The 22,202-nt window shown below is 34.7% G+C and overlaps 1 pseudogene; it reads left to right on the top strand.

The window, feature by feature from the left end:
• Nucleotides 1-360: 360 nt before the first annotated feature.
• Nucleotides 361-1,185, top strand: LOC120781580 (annotated as a pseudogene).
• The last annotated feature ends 21,017 nt before the right edge of the window (nt 1,186-22,202 follow it).

Genomic DNA, 22,202 nt, shown 5'->3' with positions numbered 1-22,202 from the left:
TTAGCTTCCCCCGTTGAACTCAGGATGCTGCTTGCAAAACATTATATAATGTCGCCCAGGAATATATGAAATTATTATATATACATATAAATTTAAAACTTGCAAAATTACTTACATATGCTGATTATCCATTTGTGTGTCCATTTTTGTTTGTTTAGTTATATTAAAACAGCTGTTTGACAGCGAAAAGCTTTTTACCTCACGTGGTGACTTTTTTAAGCTTTTTTCTTATGAGGTTTGAGCAAGAAAGCTTCACAAAATATGCCTCACAAGAAATCTCTCAAATTTTTCCTCTCAACTCAGTTGAGATGTTTTTTCAGAATAAGGCTGTAAATATGGCCTCGTTAGTATTGCTGCGTAATGGGTCAGGTGCTGTTCCAATTTTATGATTTAAGAGATGAAAAATCGATAAGCGATGCTGAAAATTAAATTTTATTTCAAAAGATTTAATATGTATTTTTTAATTTTTTTTATGGAATCAGCAAAGAAGCTGGTGTAGAACGTTTGATTCATTGGTCTGCTTTAAACGCTAGTCCCGAACCAATGAGCTTTGTGCTTGAGGGTAGCAGCAACTTTTTGAAGAGCAAATACTACGGTGAATGTGCTGTTCGCGAATAATTCCCAGAGTCCAGTTGATATCTATGGTTCGGAAGATCGTTTCCTATGATACTACGCCCACATTTGGCGTCGCCAGTTCCGTGCCATGTCACTCTGATTTACGGGCAAGCGTACTGTAAAACAACCGGTTTTTGTGTCGGATTGTGCTAAGGATCCCGATTCTGCTAGTCAGGTTTATCAAGTTGTTAGGTAGGTTTTGATCAAAATTGAATTTACATACTTTCTAATATGCCAAACACTCAACACCCACCTTGCAGACCAAAACGTTACCAGTTGAGCGAATTAATTGACTTGTTCCATCGTGTTATGCTTATGTGTTGCGATCCTACCTTCCTATTGAAAGCCGAGTTCACTGAGCTTATCTGTTCTGGAAAACCTGTTGGTGAGCTACATATGGAACTTATCGATCGCGAATGTATTAAAGATGTCGTTTTCTCCGACATACCGTGGTTGGAGGATTTGGGTGTACAATTAACCTCTATGGAAGAGCAAGTACCATGGGAATTGCGACCATATCGTGCTGCGCAATATTAAGACGCCGAATTGAGAGAGTGGGGGAACTCCTAACTCTAACAACAACAGCCAAGCAAATAATAAACAACACTCATCAAATGAAATTTGGTGGCGTTGGTGCCCAAGCAGCTATTTGAAAAATAAACCTTCGCATCTACGCGAATTGCAATTCGTCTTTACATCTAGTGAATTATGGTCGATTATGAATGGTGTAGAAGTTGATAATTAAACTTTAAAAAACAAATAAATGTAATTTGGTTAATAATAAAGCGCTATTAAAAATTAAGGAATTTGTGTTGTATTTATATTTGGGCCAAACAAGTTATTATCGATTAGAAATAATTTCAAATGGAATATATTTTGAACAACATAAAAATCTTACATGCACGTATGTGTTAGTACTTTTTTAAATATGAAAGTATCAAACTTATCGTAGTTATTTGTTAATTACTTTTGTTTTCATTATTGCATTTAGTTTAAACCACGGTACAAGGATATCGACCCATCAAAATACCGAAAATATTCATACATGCAGCTTAATCCAGTATTGCTATTGAGCATGGCAAAATAGTGTTGCGTAAGCTAATTTAAACTACCTTTTACTACTATATAGATATTGCAAATTCAAAAAATAATTTCTTTAAGAATCCTATTTTTTTTAAACTATGCTTACAACTAAAAAATAATATGGTAAATCTGTTAGGATGGTAAAAAACTCCATTTGGGAACGGTTCGGATTCCTCATCGCCGGCGTATATCTAAATTCAGACATATAAAACGTGTATGTAGTTTGTGATTATAAAAATTTATACCTAAAGTATAGTAAATATGGCTATTATAATTATCTCTTGATTTATCTTACAGTAAAATATTAGGGGTATTCTCTTACTCTTGCAAAAACCTTGCACGGTGCACGATTTGCAGATTTTTCCACCTAATGCAACGGCACAACAACAAACACACGTAGAAAAATATTTGCAAGGGCTGTAAAATATGTCAGACCAAAACCTATGTTTAATTGCAACCCTGTGCTAGCTGTCATTTTACTTAACCCTCATCGAGACCCTCGGTCTGGCCAGGCATATTTTGTTTTTAAATGTTATTTAAATATATTTAGAGTGTAGCAAACAACTTGCGCTTCCAGGCAGCTTCCTAGAAATTTATTGTCTATAGAATTCAGAAAAAAAATTCAAGGATATCGTATCGAAAAGGACGAAAAAAGGATATTATAATATTACACCTTAGTGCACCAATGGTGCTTGGCTAGACCCCACAAAATTTGTATGAAAATATATATATATATATGAACTTTGGTATGTTTCTATCACTTCGCACGGTTGATTTATCTGTTTTCATGTTCGTTACATGTTCAAATTGGTTTGTATGTTTATCTAGGTCAAATATTTTAGCCGCTAGAGCGTTTTAAAGGTTAAGAAAAATGTAATTTTTCTCAAAATGTTAAATTTTTTGTGAACGCTATTGCCACGCCTCTGGTAGGGATAGAGGGGAGGTTGAGGGCTTTCCTGGAAGCCCCAGGGATGAACTAACTCGCAAAATGGTTTTGATCTCCCCCGACCCCATACCCCCCAACTGTAGTGAAACAAAAGGATGGGCATCGCCTATTGCCACGCCCCCGGTGGGGCCTTGGGGGCGAATTATACATTTCCTGAAAGCTCTTTAAATTACCTAACCGATGCAATTTATTTGACCACCTAGGTCAAATACTTTAGCCGCTAGAGCGTTTTAAAAGGTTAAGAAAAAATGTAATTTTTCTCAAAATGTTACATTTTTTGTGAACGCTATTGCCACGCCAAGCGTGAACAAGGCAGTCAATTCGATTTCAACCAAATCGAGTGATAAGAAATTTTGAAAATGGATCTATATTGTACATGTATGAGCGTAAATACAACACGTATTTCCATACAAATGTATGTAAACACCACTTGGTCTAGCCAAGCACCATTGGTCTCGACTAAGTGTATCAGACCGTTGGTCTGGACCAGGGTTAAATAAATAAAATTGTTGAGGAATGTAAATTTTAAATAGATTTTATAATATCTATTTAAATTATAAAGATTTGTTACAGTTTTTTTTGTTAAAAATGTATGCAGAAGGTGCGCCAATTCACAATAGCAATGCATAATAGTCATTCACAATAAATTGACCGAATCAGCAGTTCATATATAACTAGATTCTGCAATGGGTGCTCTCGTGCCCTTGTATATTTCGGTATAGTATTTTTGCAATCTGCAATCTTGCAAGAGCAAGCGAATACCCCTATTATTAATCGGAGAAACAAGCATTTTAAAAAGTTGAATTTTTGAACTTTAAATGCAAATATCTCAAAAACTATAAGTCAGCGGCAACTGCAAATATGTATATATATATTTTTTTTCTTGACTGGAGGACCTCCTCTATACTAACATACCCATTTTAATGCTCTTCTAAAACCCAGCCAAAGGAGTATTATTATTACATATTATTATAAATATATTTGTGATATTTCACTACACAAAATTAATACTACAAAAAAAAAGAGTATAGTAAAGCAGCCCACAGAAAGTGTTGTTGTAGAAAGTAACCAAAACCTGAAGGTCCCAGTTGTAGATACCATGTTGGAAAGTCCTTCTACTTCCAATAGGACGGAATATAGGTTGAGTGATGTGAAAAGTAAAGATTCCGAATATGATGAATCCGAAACAAACATGAAAAGCATTTCAGTTAGGGAAGAGCTATCAGAGTAGGCGGTGAAATTTAATATTTCCACAGGTGCAACCAATAGTCTATAAGGAATATTAAAAAAACACATTACAAGTATTCCAAAGGATGCACAAACTTTAAAGTGTACTCCTAAGTTTCCATCTGTAGAGAAAATGGGAAAAGAAAATGTACTCACTACGGCATAGAATACTCCCTGAAATATTTTTTTTAGGAAATCATTTGATTACACTGAAATTCACCTCAACATTAACATTGACGGCCTTCAGTAGCAAAAACTCAAATTTACAAACTTGGCCTATTTTATTAAATGTAAATGGGGAACCAGTTGTCACCATTTGTGGGGGCATATTCCGAAATAATAATGCACTCTGTCGTTAGCATTTATTAGAAAATGGTTTAAATTTCAATGGTAAACTTTTTTCTATTCATTGCCGCTATCTTGATGTTCTAGTAAGATCATATATTTTGATTGTTAAAGGACACACTGGCTTTTTTGTTGCATCAAATTCACTCAAAAAGGCGAATCTGTAAGACATCGGATAATTTTCCGTAGTACTTCCACACTTACAGAACATATTCAGATTTTCGCTCACGGTGTAATGTAAATCATCATAAAATACTGGAGCAAATAGCCATTGAATAGTTAACAATCGACATTGTGAAGTCATTTCCATATTGCATATGCATGTGGTGTGTTAAGGTGTCATGAAAAGCTTACTTCTTGGCTGGAGAAGGCACAAAAATAGATTGTGTTCTTTAAAATCAGTCCAAATTAATTCATTAAATTCTAAACTTTTTTTAAGAAATCAGGTTCCACGATCACTACAAGAAATTGAATAGTTTAAGGCTACGGAACTAAAGCAGTCTCTATTATGTACTGGAATAGTTTTACTTGCTGATATTTTAGACGCTGAAAGGTATAATCACTTTTTGTTACTTAGTTTGGGTATTCGAATTTTATTAATTAAAAGCTCTTGCATCGAAAATAATGAGTGTGCGAAAATTCTTTTAAATGCGAAAATTCTTTAAAAAATGTTTCCAGACTTTATGATGATTCATTCTTAATTTTTAACTTTCACTGGATTATAATCTTTTAGTGCATTTGAGTTTGAAAATTGTTGTCTATTTTTAAATGTAAATGTTATGGTAAAACTCATATTGTTGCCCAATTTTATAATCGTTTAGTTGAGGAAAGTTTATTCTGTAAAGATAATTTTGAGGTTGCAAGTTCATTAAATACAAATTCATTTTATTTATTCCTAAATTTTTCACAGGAATTATGAATTGGACTGACTTCTTTATTACACCAATAAAATCATCAAACTTTTATTTAATGTTAATGCACTGCTTAAGAATTTTTATGTTGTCAGCATTCAGTGGAAGAAATACCAAAAGGAATTATATTGATAATTTTGAGTGTAGCCAATATGTATTTATTCCTCTTATTCACATTTAGATGGATTTCAACAGCCCATTTATATCGAATATCGATGGCGAAACCACTAAATCAGGTGGTTAATATATTATTGTTTTTGAAGTGGTTCAAACATTTTAATTATACTGTAGGTTTGGACACAGGAAACTAGATGCTCTGGATAAGAAGGTAGACGGACTGTTAAAAGGTCCATATGTATGTATGTATATTTATTTTATGCGCACCTTATTTATGGTATAAACGAGTACATACATTATGATGATGTCCATAATTTCAGAATATTAAATGGCACAATTCCGATTTCTTTGGCGCCGCGATTTGAAGGTATCGTTGGAAAGAGGAAGTCCTCCTGATTAAAAAATATGTTTATGTGTTATAGGTACCGCAAACGCTTAGTTTACGAGATATTCGACCTTAAATTTCAAAAATTCCCAAAATTCGAACATTTCAACAAGCTATTTTACCACATTAAACACACTTTACTCACATGTTTCACTTCAAATTAATTAAATTAAACTATAAACTTTTAAATAAATCCACATTTTACACTTTTGACAGTTTTTTTACCGAAGAAATCTTTATTTTAAAAATTACATTTTACACTCGTAGTGAACACCATGTGTGTGCTAAAAATTACGACGAAATGGAGCGCTGCCATGTGATGATAAGGAAATTCGCTGAAATGCCATTTTTCCCAAAAATTCCTCTATCCATTCATGTGGATATGTTTTTTATTTAATTTAATAAACAAATAAGTAATATTATATAATAATATTCTTAATATTATTATTGTCACCTAATATAGAAAACAACGTATTATTAAAAATAAATGGAAAGCGCTGACAGATATAATAACCAAAATTTAACCATTTTATAACGAAAACTCAAATTTTGTTTCAATATCAGTGCAAGATAACCAAAAAATATAACGACTTTATAACGAAACTCAATATATTTTTTTTTATTTTAACGCAGAAAGGAGTACTATACGGAAGTACTACGGTCACTCCGGGTATTCGCTCGACCAGAGTTATTTTTTTAAAGCGCGGCCGAAGGCCGCCAACGCAGAAAGGAGTACTACGCGAAAGTACTTCAGTCACATAAATCACATATTACACATATACATATGTAGAAAGTATTTTTCTTATAGTTAATATAGAAAAAAGAATCACGCGAAAAAGCAAACAAAGAAAAATTGTTAAAAATCCTACATATTTGCTGTTTAAGATGTGGCAAGGCTCGTTTTCCTCATAATTGTAAACAATCTAACCTTTTTAACGATGAGTCCGCTAAGTAATTTTTAAATTAATAAATTTAGGTAAAATATAGTAAAATAAAAGTGAAATGTGAACTTATTTCAATGTTTAGAATGTATATTTAAATATACAGAGTGAAAAACGTGAAAAAATTTAGTAAAACATAGAGAAATACCATGTGTTATTAGTGCAAATTTTTGAACTTTTAATCGTGAATATTTTAAAAGATAAAAGTTATTTCCATATTATTTTTAGATATTTCTTCTCTGGAGAAGCTCCCCTATCCGCACATACCCAATTTATAGGGAAATTCGGTTTTTTTACCCGTCCGCCAAAGTAATCGGAATGGTGCCTATTAAATAACTCAAAAGCTTTTAAAGAGAGTATTGGAAGAAATAAAATCGGGTTCAAATAATGCTACAAAAAAGATATATAAAATTTTGCTATAAAATACTTTTAAAGAAGCACATGATTTTGTTGCGTTTGACGACAAAACTCGAACATCAGAAACAAAATTTAACGATTTGGTACGCTCTCCATCATAAATATACGTACATTTTACTTTATAATGCATATTCTATTAATAATAATTTTTCTACATATTTTGATAGGTGGCTGAAATGTAAATTATAAGAGCGTCCAATTCGAACAAATTTATTTACTGATGAAGTTGCCATATTATATACCTGGAAAGGAACAAATACCAAAAAAACCGACAACAGCCCTTAGTGTGACGACAGCATTAAAACGTAATTGTAAAATTATCGATTTATTTTTATTTACTAATTTTTTTCTATTGTAGAAGCTGCCACGGATATGGAATTCGAACACAACAATAAACTTCTTTCAACACGCGAGCAATATGATCAAGAATAGAGTTGATTACAAAAAAATATATACATATATTATTGAAAATAGTTGAGTTGTTATAAGCATACGAGTATTGCGTGGGAATTTTAAATTAAATTATTTAAGTTGTGATTGGATTTTAAATTCTTACATAAATAGAGGACAATATTAGAGCTTAATTTAAAACAAATAATTATTTTTACATTAGTGGCAACTTCAATTAAAGTAATTGGAATCCGTTCCATTACTCTCGCTTCACGCTTGAGAAAATGTTCGAGAATTTGACATTCTCAAACTGAGGACAAAGGAAAATTTCATATCGAAAATGTTCCTTTTTGTTTGAGAATGCCTTCGTTTTAAATTAAAAAGCATTTGAAAACAAACGTTTGAGATTTGAAATTAGGGTTGATTCTCCAACTCATCTCAATTTGAGAATCAACAAAAATGTTCATTAGGAAGTAGACTGTTTTGTAATGTATCCGGAATATTTGTTACATGCATCATGGTTTGAAACGTATAATTCTGGTAGTCAATGCACAATGGCAGAGAAAATCGCGCATCACAAGTAAAGTTGATGATTTTTCGCATTCACATATGTATACAACAATGGCGTAGTCAATCTGAATAGATTTCTTATTAATTTACATATATTAAAGTTTAGGTTAAATTTAAAGATTTTGCCAAAAATAAAGTTTTGATGGCAAGAATATAATATATTTCCATGAGTATTTGAATGATGTTTAATGAAACTATTTGATTTCAATTTGATCAACTTTATACGCTCCCCAAAACAGTTTTCTGCAAAAGTAAATTTTGCATTAAAAGTGTTCCATAACTTCAAATTATGCAACGCATCATTTTGCAATGTTGTTTGACGTTGCATACTGACGATGTACTATAAATACTTTCGAAGTCAACCATATAATGAAATCCATTACGGCCGTTCTCATAACCTGACAGCTACCATAACTGGACAAATTTTATGAACACAACTTTTTCAATATTATTTTCATACAAACCCAATTCCTATAACTGGACATGGAAACGTTCCAATGCAGAAAACCCATAGACAAGTTTGCACTGTCGTTCACATAAAAGATACATAGATTAACTGACGTTCCCGGACACACAAAATAGTACATTTTATACCGGCACTGTTATCCGGCTATTTTGGCATATCACATTGGCAGCTACTACATGTCATTCGATTGAAGTTTGATTAATTTAGAGAGGAACGCTTAAAATAGAAGTAATCATACTGCCACTTATTTTAATGATACCTTCAAAATCTACGAAGCCATTCAGGAAGCTTTATTTTCCTATTCAATGGATTTTCGTATATAAGTAAGACTCAAGGCCAACCAATGTCCATATTGTAGTTAAAAATTCGAAAACCCCATATTTTACACAAACTTGTGATGAATAAAAACCCACCATCCCTTTTGGAGATTACCTTGAGCTACATTACTGTGAATTGGAAAAAAAAATTCTACTAGACCTAGAAAGCACTGAACTAGACTATTGAAAGTATTTTCCAAAAACAGAGAATAGTGATAGTTTGGAGTGTAAAAAGAGATCAGGTAGTTCCCGAAAGTGAACTGAGGGAACAAAAAGCTTACTGCGGCTGAGAAGCTTAAGCGACCGCTTTAGAAGTGTATTTTCTATAAGAGCGAAGATGCAAAATGTTTCCTAAATAGATTTAAGTACGGAAACCATACACTGACGCCCTGCCAAAAAGCCACCTCTTCTTCTTTACTAGATTGATACTGTTTACGCGGTTTTAGCTGAGTTAAAAATAGTGCGTCAGTCGTTTCTCCTTTTCGCTATTTGACGCCAATTCGAGATACCTAGTGAAGCCAGGTTCTTCTCTACCTGATCTCTCCAACGGTATATTCCTCCACCTCCACCGACGGGACTGAATCGAAAACTCCAGAGCTAGAGTGTTCTCTTCCATCCTGTAGTCCGGACCTAGCCAGCGCAGTCGCTGTCTCTTGATGTCGCCGTATATATCGTACAGCTCATCGTTCCATCGACTGCGGTATTCGGCGTTGCCAATGCGTAACGGACCAGAAATCGTCGACAAAACCTTCCTCTCGAACACTCTTCAGACCGACTAATCAGATGATGTCATGATGACGGCTCATTATTCCCGTCATCATGACTAAAAGAGCTAGGTCGAGATAGAACTTAATGTTGCTGTTGTAGCGGCAAAAAATCCGGTTCCGTACCGTTACCGTAGACCCAACTCTCGTTGGAACAGACTTTACTTTACAATTGCCTGCTCAGTCCGAAGTAGCACTTGTTGGCAAGAGTGATTCTGCGTTGGATTTCAAGGTTGATATTATTGTCGGTGTTGCTATGACTATCAACAGCGACGTGTGAGCCAAGTCGCGAATGCGATGACTGTTTGCTTGATAACAGGAGATATTTCGTCTTGTTCTCGTTTACAACCAGACCCATATGCTTCGTTTCCTTATCTAGTTCCTTTTCGGGCTGTCGAATGTGGCTTTCAAATCAACTCTCGGTATTTCCAACGGTACCTTCAAATTGCGGCGCCAAAGAAATCCGAATTGTGCCGTACCATTATTTATATTTTACCTACTTTCAATCCAAAACTCATTTTTTCTAACACTATGTACGGACCGACAATGAAAACATGTTTTCGTGGGAAAAACAGGTTTTCTCTGAAAGCTACTTGAAAACTTACTTTCCACTAATTATAATCGGTGCCTGCTCACAATAGCCATGCACAATAGTCATTTACAATAAATTGACCGAATCAGCCGTTTATATAGCACTACCCTGCAAGAGGGGTAGCTATTAGCAAATGTGTAACCGACTTGTTATTGTTCACTTTTGCATTCGTTAAAATATTTGTTACTTTTGTTCAGAGTGTGGGAAAAAACTAACACATAGCTATTTGATGTTCAATTGTTATCTCGCTCTAACCAATGGCAAATATCGCATGCCGCCTTGTTCTAACAGAGTACATGCATTTGTTAGCAAATCTCTTCACAGTATGTTACGGGTAACAAATTCTTTTGTTAGCGCATAGCTTACCTATGTGTTATGGATAACAAAAAGTATTTGTTACCCGAATATCTGTTAGTGTTATTATTTTCGTTATCAGTTTGTTACCTATAACATATAAACATGTTAGCAAGAACAAGCAGTAACAAGATTATCTGTTACCCATTTGTAACTTCTAGCAAATTCAATTCTTTTAAATAAAATTCAGTTTTTTTTATTATTTCGCTTTATTTAATAATAAAATCAAAATAATCAAATATTTACTTAAACTAACAATTTGCCAATTATTATTACATTCGACAGAAAAATAATACAAATTAAGTTTATTTCAGTATAAAAATTATAATTCTAAAAATTCATATTTATAAAAGTAAAATTAGAAACTTCAACTTAAAACTAATATTTGTACAACTTAAAACTAATATATATAAGTAATAATAAGAAAACTTATATTAATTTTGCCTTAAGTTTATGCTTTTTTTGCTTAAAACGATTGTGGCTTAAGGCCACAAATTTCCGGAGCTCCCCACAGATAGTGTTTTTATCCTTGTCAGGAGGAAATATATCTAAAATGAAACGTTTTAAGTTTAGGCATTCAAATATATATCAGTAAAAAAAACCTGCCAAAAACTAACCCAACGCACTTTAGCTTTAGTAGGGATTCCTTCTCCTTACGCCCCTCTAAATTGTAGTAGTACATTAGATCGTCAGAAAACATACCACGCAGTATTTGTAATGTAATACTGCGTTATTTACTTTGTCTGTTAGGGACTTAGGGGTCTCAACCGCATCCAGCTTCTGGATTATATCTGTAAAACATAAATGTATTTTTATTAAGCAAATACTAATCTTAATATATAAAAATCCAGTGTCCGTGTGTATGTTTCGAATGAACACAAAAATGAGTCAACTGATATTCATGAAAGTTGGCATATACATGTAATTTGGTCCAACTTAGATGGTAGGATAGCTTACATCTCAATTTATACTCGCAATATTATATTATTGCAAATTATTTGTATTATTGGTTAGCTCAAAAAGATTAAGAGATGGCGCCTTGTTAAAAATACCAACGTTTTATATAAGCTACAATTTTATCGTCTCCACAATTAATAATTAACATTTTGTTACTTCTAATTTACAGTTACATAAATACAGCCTCTACAAAATCAGAGAACAGTGAAATTCATTTACATTAAATTAAATTAAATTAAAAGTTTATAATTTTCAGCTGTCACAAAAACAACACTGACAACACCGACAACACCGAATGCTTACCAAAATTAAATACCAACAGCGAAGTGTTGTATGCGGCAGGTAGTTCACTACAATACCCTATGTGGATGCCATTCGATGGCCACAGGTGGTGTGTATGCAGGAATAACTATTTCTATTTAGGAGATGCATGTATCCATTTATTTATACCATATTTAATGAAAAACTATTTAATAAAGACCTGGTTTTGCATAAATAACGTAAGTGTGCCCAATTACGGCCTAATACCTAATCCCGTGCTATTTCGTTTACAAGTTTTTTATTTAAACAAAATAAGTCAATGCTACCCATCATTCAAAGGACAGTTATTTTAAATTGTCAAAAATGTATTCAACTTTACATTTGAAAAATGTCAAACCATAAATCATTTTATTTCATATTAAATTCACATATGTTAGTTGGCTGGAAGCAGTTGCCTATCCGGTGGTGATAATTAACAAGTTTTGTTGTGAAAAGTGCTAAGAGTTGTGTAAAAATTGTTTAAGACTGATATTATAATAGGGTAAGTGCATATATATATACATATACTAAAATATTTGTACATTATAGCATTTTTTACCGAAATATATGTTTTAATATGAATTTTATATAATAAACTCATAAAAATGTTAAATGCAAAGTTAGAACGGAATTTGGTACATTGAAATTTCACCTGTACCGATCTACGTGCTATGAAACGGAATTAGGAACATATATCATATTTCGTTTTACTTTGTTTTGGGGTTGAAAATTGAGTTTTAATATATATTTAAATTCTTAGCTTAAAGTAAACTCAATAAATTGTTTAAAGATCAATTTCCGTCCTATCGTTTTTTGAGGAAAAAGCTTATTTTTGCGTATGAAATTTCATAAATGAGCTTAAAATAAGTAAACACAATTCAGAGGCTTACTTTTTCTAAAGCTATGTTATTGGATTAACAAGACTTTATTTGCGATGATTCTTCATTGGTGGAATTTAAATTAGTTACAAAACAGTTTACATCAAATATTTCGGGAACTCCCTGCTTAATATTTATAAAAACATGTAGCACGAAAATAGGCTTCAGTTTTTAATTTTGTGCCTAATTCCGTTCTATAGGCCGCGGTTGGGAACGGTGTGTTTCTAATTACGTTTCAATTCATTTTAACAGAAATTTGAGTGCCGCCATCATGCCAAAATATACACAGGAATCATTCAATTTAGCTCTTGAAGCAATAAAAAGCAATCGGATGACATGTTACAAGGCTTCAAAGGTATATCGTGCTCCGAAGCAAACTCTACTGGACAAAATTAAATACAAGTATTCAAAAGGCTGCCCAGGATCTCCAGCTGTGCTAACGACAGAAGAAGAAAGTTTTATTGTCAAATGGGTTTGTTATCTGGCGGAAATAGGCTTTCCAGTAACAAAATATCAACTTGTAAACTGCGTTACTAACTTGGTTTGAGAAAAGGTTGCCGGCTGAAAAGCTTAAACTGTTTATTCAGTGCAGCGGAACTTGGAAGGGTGATGTTGCCCAGTAGCTCAAGCCATTAACTTCGAAGATATCCCAACAACTGTCAACCATCCACCAAGACCTCAGTTGCCCCCTATGGAGGCGAATGACAATGTAGACGTGGTTAATATTAATTCGAGAACTCCACCAAAAAGCACAGTTAATGCAATAGAAATAAAAAAATCTGAATTTCCAACGCCTTTCAAAAATGCTCTTTTCTGGCCAGAGCCCCAACCAGTGAACCGGAACAAAAAATTTGTCAAGAAAAAATTAACCCCAACTGTCGCCACTGCTTCTGAATTCATTGAGTATCAGCGACGCTTGGATGAAGAAAAAAAGATTAAGAAAGAAAAGATAATTTTAAAAAAGAAAGAAAAGCAAGGTTCAAAGGTGAAAGCAAAACGGAACATTAATAATAGTTTTAATCCAGGAGACTATGTTGTAGTAAGGTATGAAGGCGAGAAATTTCCTGAGCAGGTGTTAAAAGTTACTAATGGGAATCCAGAAAAATTTCAAATCAAAACCATGACAATGAGTGGATCTAACTGGCATTGGCCAGGAAAAGAAGATATTTTACCAATAAATCAAGCAGAATATTGCAGCTGCCGAACTTTTACCTCTACAAAATACCGTTAGCTGAAATAATATTTCGATGTGTTTGTATTTTTAAACCAGTACAGTCTTAGCTTGAGTTAGCAGAAAACTATTTGTTGAAAGATCAAATATAGAAACTTTAATCAACATTTTCTTTCACAAAAATTGTTGCCTCTAATCAAGTGAACCAGACTGTATGTGTATGCCATAGAAACTCTCATTTCTTAAAAAAAATTAATTACCTTCATGAAATATGCATTTTCGCATTATTTCGTTATCATTTCCATATGTGTACCAATAGAATTTCTATGGCATACACATATGTACATATGTACATATATTATTCCTTTGGCGTAAAGTATAGAGAAGGTGCAGGTTCGATGTCGAACATTTGTTGGAATCAAAGTAAGGAATTCACCTCACAAGCGCAGAATTCACGCTGTGAAATGTTAACATTTTTAACAGTTCCCCACATACTCAAACATAGAATATAAAGAGAAATAAAAACATATATGTATGTATTTGTGGCATATGATGAGATGGCATATATGCCCAAGCAGAGAAGATGAATAGAGATAAATATACATATGTATGCATGCCCATGACTAATTTCGTTTTGCTTGTTTATATTTAATTCCATTTTTAACAGCGAAAAATTTGTACAAAACACACCTCTCACACAGAGAAAGTAAATATACCTATAGTATGTATGCAAGTTAACGATAGCCTCCGCATAGAAACCTTACCCTAACTGTAAATAAAATTGAATCTTTGCACTTTGCAATTACATTGTGTCATAAATTAGAAATATAATTAACGAATTCGATATGCTTTTTCCGTTCTGACTCCAAAAATCCATTATTATCAAAACAATATCGCTCGCCCTCACAAGAAGGCATAACAATAACAATCGTAAAGAAAACAGAACGCTTAACCAGAGAACATAAAACATAGAGAAGGTGCAAATTGAATTCTGTATGATGTTCGATTGGACGGTTAACAGAGCTTATAAAATTGCGACACGGAATTTCACCATTCTCGCTGCTATTTAGCAGAATTGAGCATGTGCAATGGCAGAAATATATGTAAAGCGACTGAATTCATGCGAGAATGTATAAAGAGAAATGCTTTGAAGAAAAATATGTAAAGTCACACAAAGAATATAAAGAAGCATTCTCTGAGACACATATGCGTGATCTTGTATCATATGAACCATTTTTTTCAGAAAAATTGTAAACATTTTAGTTTTTTACAAAATCGTAAAAAATTAGATAAAAAAGAATTAATTTTATTTTTTAATTTTTTAATTATTTCAAAAAAGTTACATATATTTATTTCGTCTATTACAAAGCGAAGATGTGTCAAATGAACTTCATTTCTTCAAAGAAAATTGATGACCTTAATGAAATATGCATATTCGCATTATTTCGTTATCATTTCCATATTTGCACCAATAGAATTTCTATGGCACATGCATGTGTACATATATTATTTCTTTGGCACATTTGTCTGTATGTTTACGAAAGCATTTGCTCCAGTGACGACAAACTATACAAATTAACACTTACCAAACGGGGTTAGATCGCCGAAAGAACAGCCCTTGGTCGGATGAAATCCGAGTCAATTCCGGTGCGTAGAACCGGCTGTCGACGCTTATTCATCAGTATCGGTGGGAGAGTTGTTGTTACGCTATTTCCACACTCAAACCTGCCGACGCACCGTCAGCAATATCGGTGGGAGTGGAGTGTTGACCGGATACGTGTTTACCGGTGTAAACTTATATGTATATTCGAGCTTTGTTCACTTTTATTCATTATGAAACACTAATGTTGTTTTTATTTTAAACAAATTTAGATATTCTGCATACAAACAGATATCTTATACTCGCTGGAATATTCGAGATATTTGCGTTTAAAGCTGAAAATTACCACTATTCTAAAATTTAAAATTAATTTTACACTTACATATATTTCGCATTTTTATGTCCACTAACACTTCACTTGGAGGATGGAGTCACGTGTAGAAGTTCACGCAAGTGAGGAAAGTTCTCTGATCGCCATTCACTTGGGAGTGGATAGAAACGATTCTTTTACACATGACTCAAGCAGCTCACTACTTCCGGTCTTTGACCAAGTATCCTCTGGGTAGTCTAAGAACATCCGTTTGAAGGCGAGCTAAAGTGAGAAGGCGAAATATCCCCTACATAGGGTTGTGCGCTGGGTTTGGGACCCGCCACGTAAAAAAAACACCCCCAATGAATAGTAACAACCAGCCTCGGATGAGAGACCCCCCTTTTGATGACGACCACGGCAAACGAAATAAGGACTTCGATTTAAGGGCATGCACCTGGAATGTCCGGCCCACTAATTCAGAAGGTGCCCCTCCTCAGTTGGTTGATGTTCTCGTTACAGTGAAGGCTGACATCACCGCCGTCCAAGAAATGCGATGGACGGGACGAGGACAAAGACGAGTAGGTCCTTGTGACATTTACTACAGTGGCCATATAAAGGAGTGCAAGTTTGGTGTGGGATTCGTGGTGGGAGAGAGACTCCATCGCCGAGTACTATCATTCACTGCGGTGAATGAACGTCTTGCCACAATCCGCATCAAAGCGAGGTTCTTCAACATATCGCTGATTTGCGCCCACGCCCCGACGGAAGAGAAGGACGATGTAACCAAAGATGCCTTTTATGAGTGCTTGGAGCGCACTTATGAAGGCTGCCCTGCAACGATGTCAAAATCGTGATTGGCGACTTTAACGCCAGGGTGGGCAAAGAAGGTATCTTTGGCACTACGGTCGGTAAATTCAGCCTGCACGACGAAACATCCCCAAATGGGTTGAGGCTGATTGACTTCGCCAGGGCACGAAATATGGTTATCTGTTATACTAGATTCCAGCATAAAAAGATTCATCAAGTTACCTGGCTGTCTCCGGATCGAAAAACTGCCAACCTGATCGATCATGTTGTGATAGACGGAAGACACGTCTCCAGTGTTTTAGATGTGCGTGCGCTCCGAGGTCCTAACATCGACTCGGACCACTATCTTTTTGCAGCTAAGATTCGCCCCCGCCTCTGTGCAGCAAAAAACGCACGCCAACAAACACAAGGAAGGTTCGACGTCGAGAAGCTGCAATCACAACAGACAGCCGAACAATTCTCTACTCGGCTTGCACTCCTGCTCTCTGAGAGCACTCGTCAACAAATCGGAATAAGGGAACTGTGGGACGGCATTTCAAACTCCTTACGTACAGCTGCTACCGAAATCATTGGTTTTCGGAAAGTGCAAAAGAACAGCTGGTATGACGAGGAGTGTCGTCTCGCAGCGGAGAGAAAACCGGCTGCCTACCTCGCAACGTTACGATCGACCACAACACGTGCGGGATGGGATAGATACCGAGAGTTGAAGAAGGAAGCGAGACGCATTTGCAGACAGAAAAAGAAAGAGGCCGAAATGTGTGAGTTCGAAGAGCTTGATAAGCTGGCCGACACGGGTAATGCTCGAAAATTCTACGAAAAAATGCGGCGGCTTGCAGAAGGTTTCAAGACCGGAGCATACACTTGAAGAACCCCCAAAGGTGATCTAGTCACCGATGCCCAGAGCATACTTAAATTATGGAGGGAACACTTCTCTAGCCTGCTGAATGGCAGTGAACGCACAACGCCAGGAGAAGGCGAACCGGATTCCCCCATCGATGACGATGGAGCCGACGTTCCATTGCCCGACCATGAAGAAGTTCGAATAGCAATTACCCGCCTGAAGAACAACAAAGCGGCGGGGGAATCCATAAAAAAGGTGACCCCTCAATCTGCGCCAACTACCGTGGGATACGCCTCCTTAATATCGCGCATAAGGTTCTATCGAGCGTATTGTGTGACACATTAAAGCCCACCGTCAACAAACTGATTGGACCTTATCAGTGTGGCTTTAGACTTGGAAAATCAACAACCGACCAGATATTCACCATGCGTCAAACACACATCTTCTTCGTCGATTTCAAAGCTGCTTTCGACAGCACGAAAAGGAGCTGCCTTTATGCCGCGATGTCTGAATTTGGTATCCCCGCAAAACTAATACGGCTGTGTAAACTGACGTTGAGTAACACGAAAAGCTCCGTCAGAATCGGGAAGGACCTCTCCGAGCCGTCCGATACCAAACGAGGTTTCAGACAAGGTGATTCCCTATCGTGCGATTTCTTCAACCTCCTTCTGGAGAAAATAGTTCGAGCTGCAGAACTAAATAGAGAAGGTACCATCTTTTATAAGAGTGTACAGCTGCTGGCGTATGCCGATGATATTGATATCATCGGTCTCAGCACCCTCGCCGTTAGTTCTGCTTTCTCCAGACTGGACAAGGAAGCAAAAGAAATGGGTCTGGCAGTGAACGAGGGCAAGACGAAATATCTCCTGTCATCAAACAAACAGTCGTCGCACTCGCGACTTGGCACTCACGTCACTGTTGACAGTCATAACTTTGAAGTTGTAGATAATTTCGTCTATCTTGGAACCAGCGTAAACACCACCAACAATGTCAGCCTAGAAATCCAACGCAGGATAACTCTTGCCAACAGGTGCTACTTCGGACTGAGTAGGCAATTGAGAAGCAAAGTCCTCTCTCGACAAACAAAAACCAAACTCTATAAGTCACTCATAATTCCCGTCCTGCTATATGGTGCAGAGTCTTGGACGATGTCAACAACGGATGAGTCGACGTTGCGAGTTTTCGAGAGAAAAATTCTGCGAAAGATTTATGGTCCTTTGAGCATTGGCCACAGCGAATATCGCATTCGATGGAACGATGAGCTGTACGATATATACGATGACATTGACATAGTTCAGCGAATTAAAAGACAGCTGCTACGCTGGCTAGGTCATGTTGTCCGAACTCTGAAAGTATTCGACGCTGTACCCGCCCGGGAGAAGCAGAGGAAGAGGAAGACCTCCACTCCGTTTGGAGGACCAGGTGGAGAAGGACCTGGCTACGCTTGGAATATCCAATTGGCGCCACGTAGCGAAAAGAAGAAACGACTGGCGCGCTGTTGTTAACTCGGCTATAATCGCGTAAGCGGTGTCTGCGCCAATTAAGAAGAAGAACACTTCACTAATTCGTGTGATTTTTTTTTTTAATATTAACTTATTGTTCAATTATATTTATTTAACATCAACTAAAGGATTGCACTATTGATCTCAAGAACCCCCTCTATCCGACCATACATATTTTATTCCCGAAATCCTGTGTATTCTTAATTCTTCACAATTATAATTTTAACCAGACAATTCGTTTCAATTTAGATTTTAAATTTTCTACATTTACATGTGTGTATATGTAGATATAACGCACAAATTACATATTTCGCAAAAATTCACTATCTATAACAAGAATTTGAATTAAATATGCACTATTTAACTTTAATAATTTAAAACTTACTCTCTTATTTTTTTGTTATGTTATACGGGCTCGATTCCGATTACTTTGGCGGAGGGGTAAAAAACCAAATTTCCGTATAAGTGGGGTATATACGGATAGGGGAGCTTCTCCAGAGGAGGAATATCCAAAATTAATGTAAAAATTACTAATATTTTTTAAAATATTCACGATTAAAAGTTCAAAAATTTGCACTAAGAAAACATGTTATTTCTCTATGTTTCGCAAAATTTTTTCACATTTTTTACTTTGTATATTTAAATACACACTCTAAGCTTTGAAATAAGTTTACATTTCACTTTTATTTTGCTATATTTTACCTAAATTTATTAATTTAAAAATCACTTAGCACACTCATCGTTGAAAAGGTTAGATTGTTTACAACTATGAGGAAAACGAGCCTTGCCACATCTTAAACAGTAAATATGTAGGATTTTTAACAATTTTTCTTTGTTTGTTTTATCGCGTGATTCTTTTTTCTTTATTAACTATAAAAAAAACTTTCTACATATGTATATGTGTAATACGTAATTTATGTGACTGGAGTACTTTCGCGTAGTACTCCTTTCTGCGTAGGCGGCCTTCGGCAGCGCTCTAAAAAAATAACCCTGGCCGAGCGAATATCCGGGGTGACTGAATTACTATCGCGTAGTACTCCTTTCTGCGTTAAAAATTAAAAAAATATATTGACTTTTTGTTACAAAGTGGTGAAAGTGGTTATATTCTTTGGTTATTATGCACTCATATTCAAACAAAATTTAAGTTTTCGTTATAAAATTGATAAATTTTGATTATTATTTTTGTCAGCGTTTTCCATTTATTTTTTATGATACATTGATTTGTATATTAGGTGACGATATATATATATATATATTATATTTAAAATATAAGTTTGAGTGCATAACAACCAAAAAATATAACTACTTTATACCCAAAACTCAAATTTTGTTTGAATATGAGTGCATGATAACCGTAAAATATAACCACTTTATATCCAAAACTCATATTTTAAATATAATAATATATATATCGTCCCTAAAATACAAACCAATGTATCATAAAAAATAAATGGAAATCGCTGACAGATATAATAACCTATAACACTGTATATTTTTTAATCAGGAGAACTTCCTCTTTCCAACGGTACCTTCAAATCGCGGCGCCAAAGAAATCGGAATTTTGCCGTTATACGCAATAGATTTGAATTTTCCAAATGGTCCAAATGATTTCTGTAATATTTAAATTTTTAATTATACACACAACATTCAATTCACAATGCTTACCTTTTTCTCCTTCTTAAGCTTTTTCCTTTTCTCTATAATATATAAAGGAAATTAATAATATACATATAATAAATAATTTATAACATATCAAATTATCAAATAAAAAACTTACCTCTTTAAAATCCATAATAAATTGCGCTTTTCGTTTTCTTCTTCTTCTTGAAAAATTTGGTATACGTCTTTCCTTTTCTAGCAAGTTAACATTAAATATGTTTAGAATGTCGATAGTTTTCGTTATCTTATAGTGCCCATACACGAGCACACAAGTGCGTTCGATCGGTATGAATTCGTTTGCCCATACACGACACACAAATCCATTTTGCGTTCGTTCTTCACAGAGTTAACATATGCGACAGGCAAGCGGAACATTTCTTGGAATTTATTTCTAATGTAGCATTTTTATCTATTTCATTTTATTTCGTTAATAAGTTATTCCAACTTTTAATTTTCTTACACTAAATATGTATATGTATGAGCGTTTAGGAAAAAAGCGAAAACTTTAAAGAGTGATTTCTCGGTTTTTAATTTTTACGATTATTCTTAGTTGACGGGCAGGATAGGAAAAAAAACTAAAAGTCGTATGGAATTAGGGCAAAGTTTATTATCATTGACATAAAATTATCTTATATTTAAACTAAAAAAATATTAAGAAAAGTCAAGTTTTAACATATTTTTAAACAGCATAAAGTAAAATTCTTTTTATCAGAAGCCACTATTTATTCAATTTTAAATAAAATTTTAAATTTTATACATTCTTTGGAATTTTCTTAGTTTAACTAGAAGATAAATTAATCAAAAATATGAATCTCTTTGAATTTTTTGTTTCCGATAGAAATTGCGACCTGCATCCTGCCCGAAAATGTACATGTGAGATGCATCGGGTAATTGCTTCCTAAAGGCAGAATATCAAAGATTTCGTATCCGAAAAATTTGTGAAAGATGTTCAAATATATAACTATCTATAAAGCCTAGAAATTTCGCTTCAATCAATTATTTCTTTCCCTCCCAAAAAAAAATCCTCAAAAAAATCGATTTTTTGAAGCCTCGAAAGCAGGCTCTCCCCTTAACACTTGCCATTGTCCGCGATCTTCACTGTTCGGCGACAAGAGAGAAATGAGATTTTGTGCGCCGAAAACGCCATACACGATAAACATGTTCGCGCACCGATCGTAAAAAATCAAACATTTTCGCGAACACGGATCGGTACGCGAACAAGCCCATACACGATAAACCGCAAGCGCACACATACCGATCGAACGCACTTGTGTGCTCGTGTATGGGCGCTTTTACTTACGTAATCTCCCATTCAATTGAAAATTCAAGAAAATGTAACAGTGTTAGTGAACAGCTGAAAATGTTTCAATGTGTTTGTGCAATCTGTTACCTCCGTCTTGCAGGGTAGATTCTGCAATGGGTGCTCTCGTGCCCTTGGATTTTTGCAATCTGCAATCTTGAAAGGGCAAGAGAATCCCCCTATTGCGTTTTACTGTTCAGACGAATTATTATGATATGTAATACCAAATTTTTCCACAATAATTATCTCTTTTGGTCCACTCATTATCAAATATATTTTCCAATTTGTCCATGAATAAGTTAACTAAAATACTTAAAAATATCTAGCATACTTACCTATATCATGATGGTATAATTAATTTGTTTGCTAACAGCTTTAAACTTTACTCTATAACAAAAATTGAAAAAAGTATTTATAAATGTTTGTATATAGTACTA

Source organism: Bactrocera tryoni, unplaced genomic scaffold (genome assembly GCF_016617805.1).
Source record: "Bactrocera tryoni isolate S06 unplaced genomic scaffold, CSIRO_BtryS06_freeze2 scaffold_7, whole genome shotgun sequence".
NCBI lineage: Eukaryota > Metazoa > Arthropoda > Insecta > Diptera > Tephritidae > Bactrocera > Bactrocera tryoni.
Note: the sequence above shows the minus strand (reverse complement) of the source record. Positions and strands in the feature narration are given on the sequence as shown.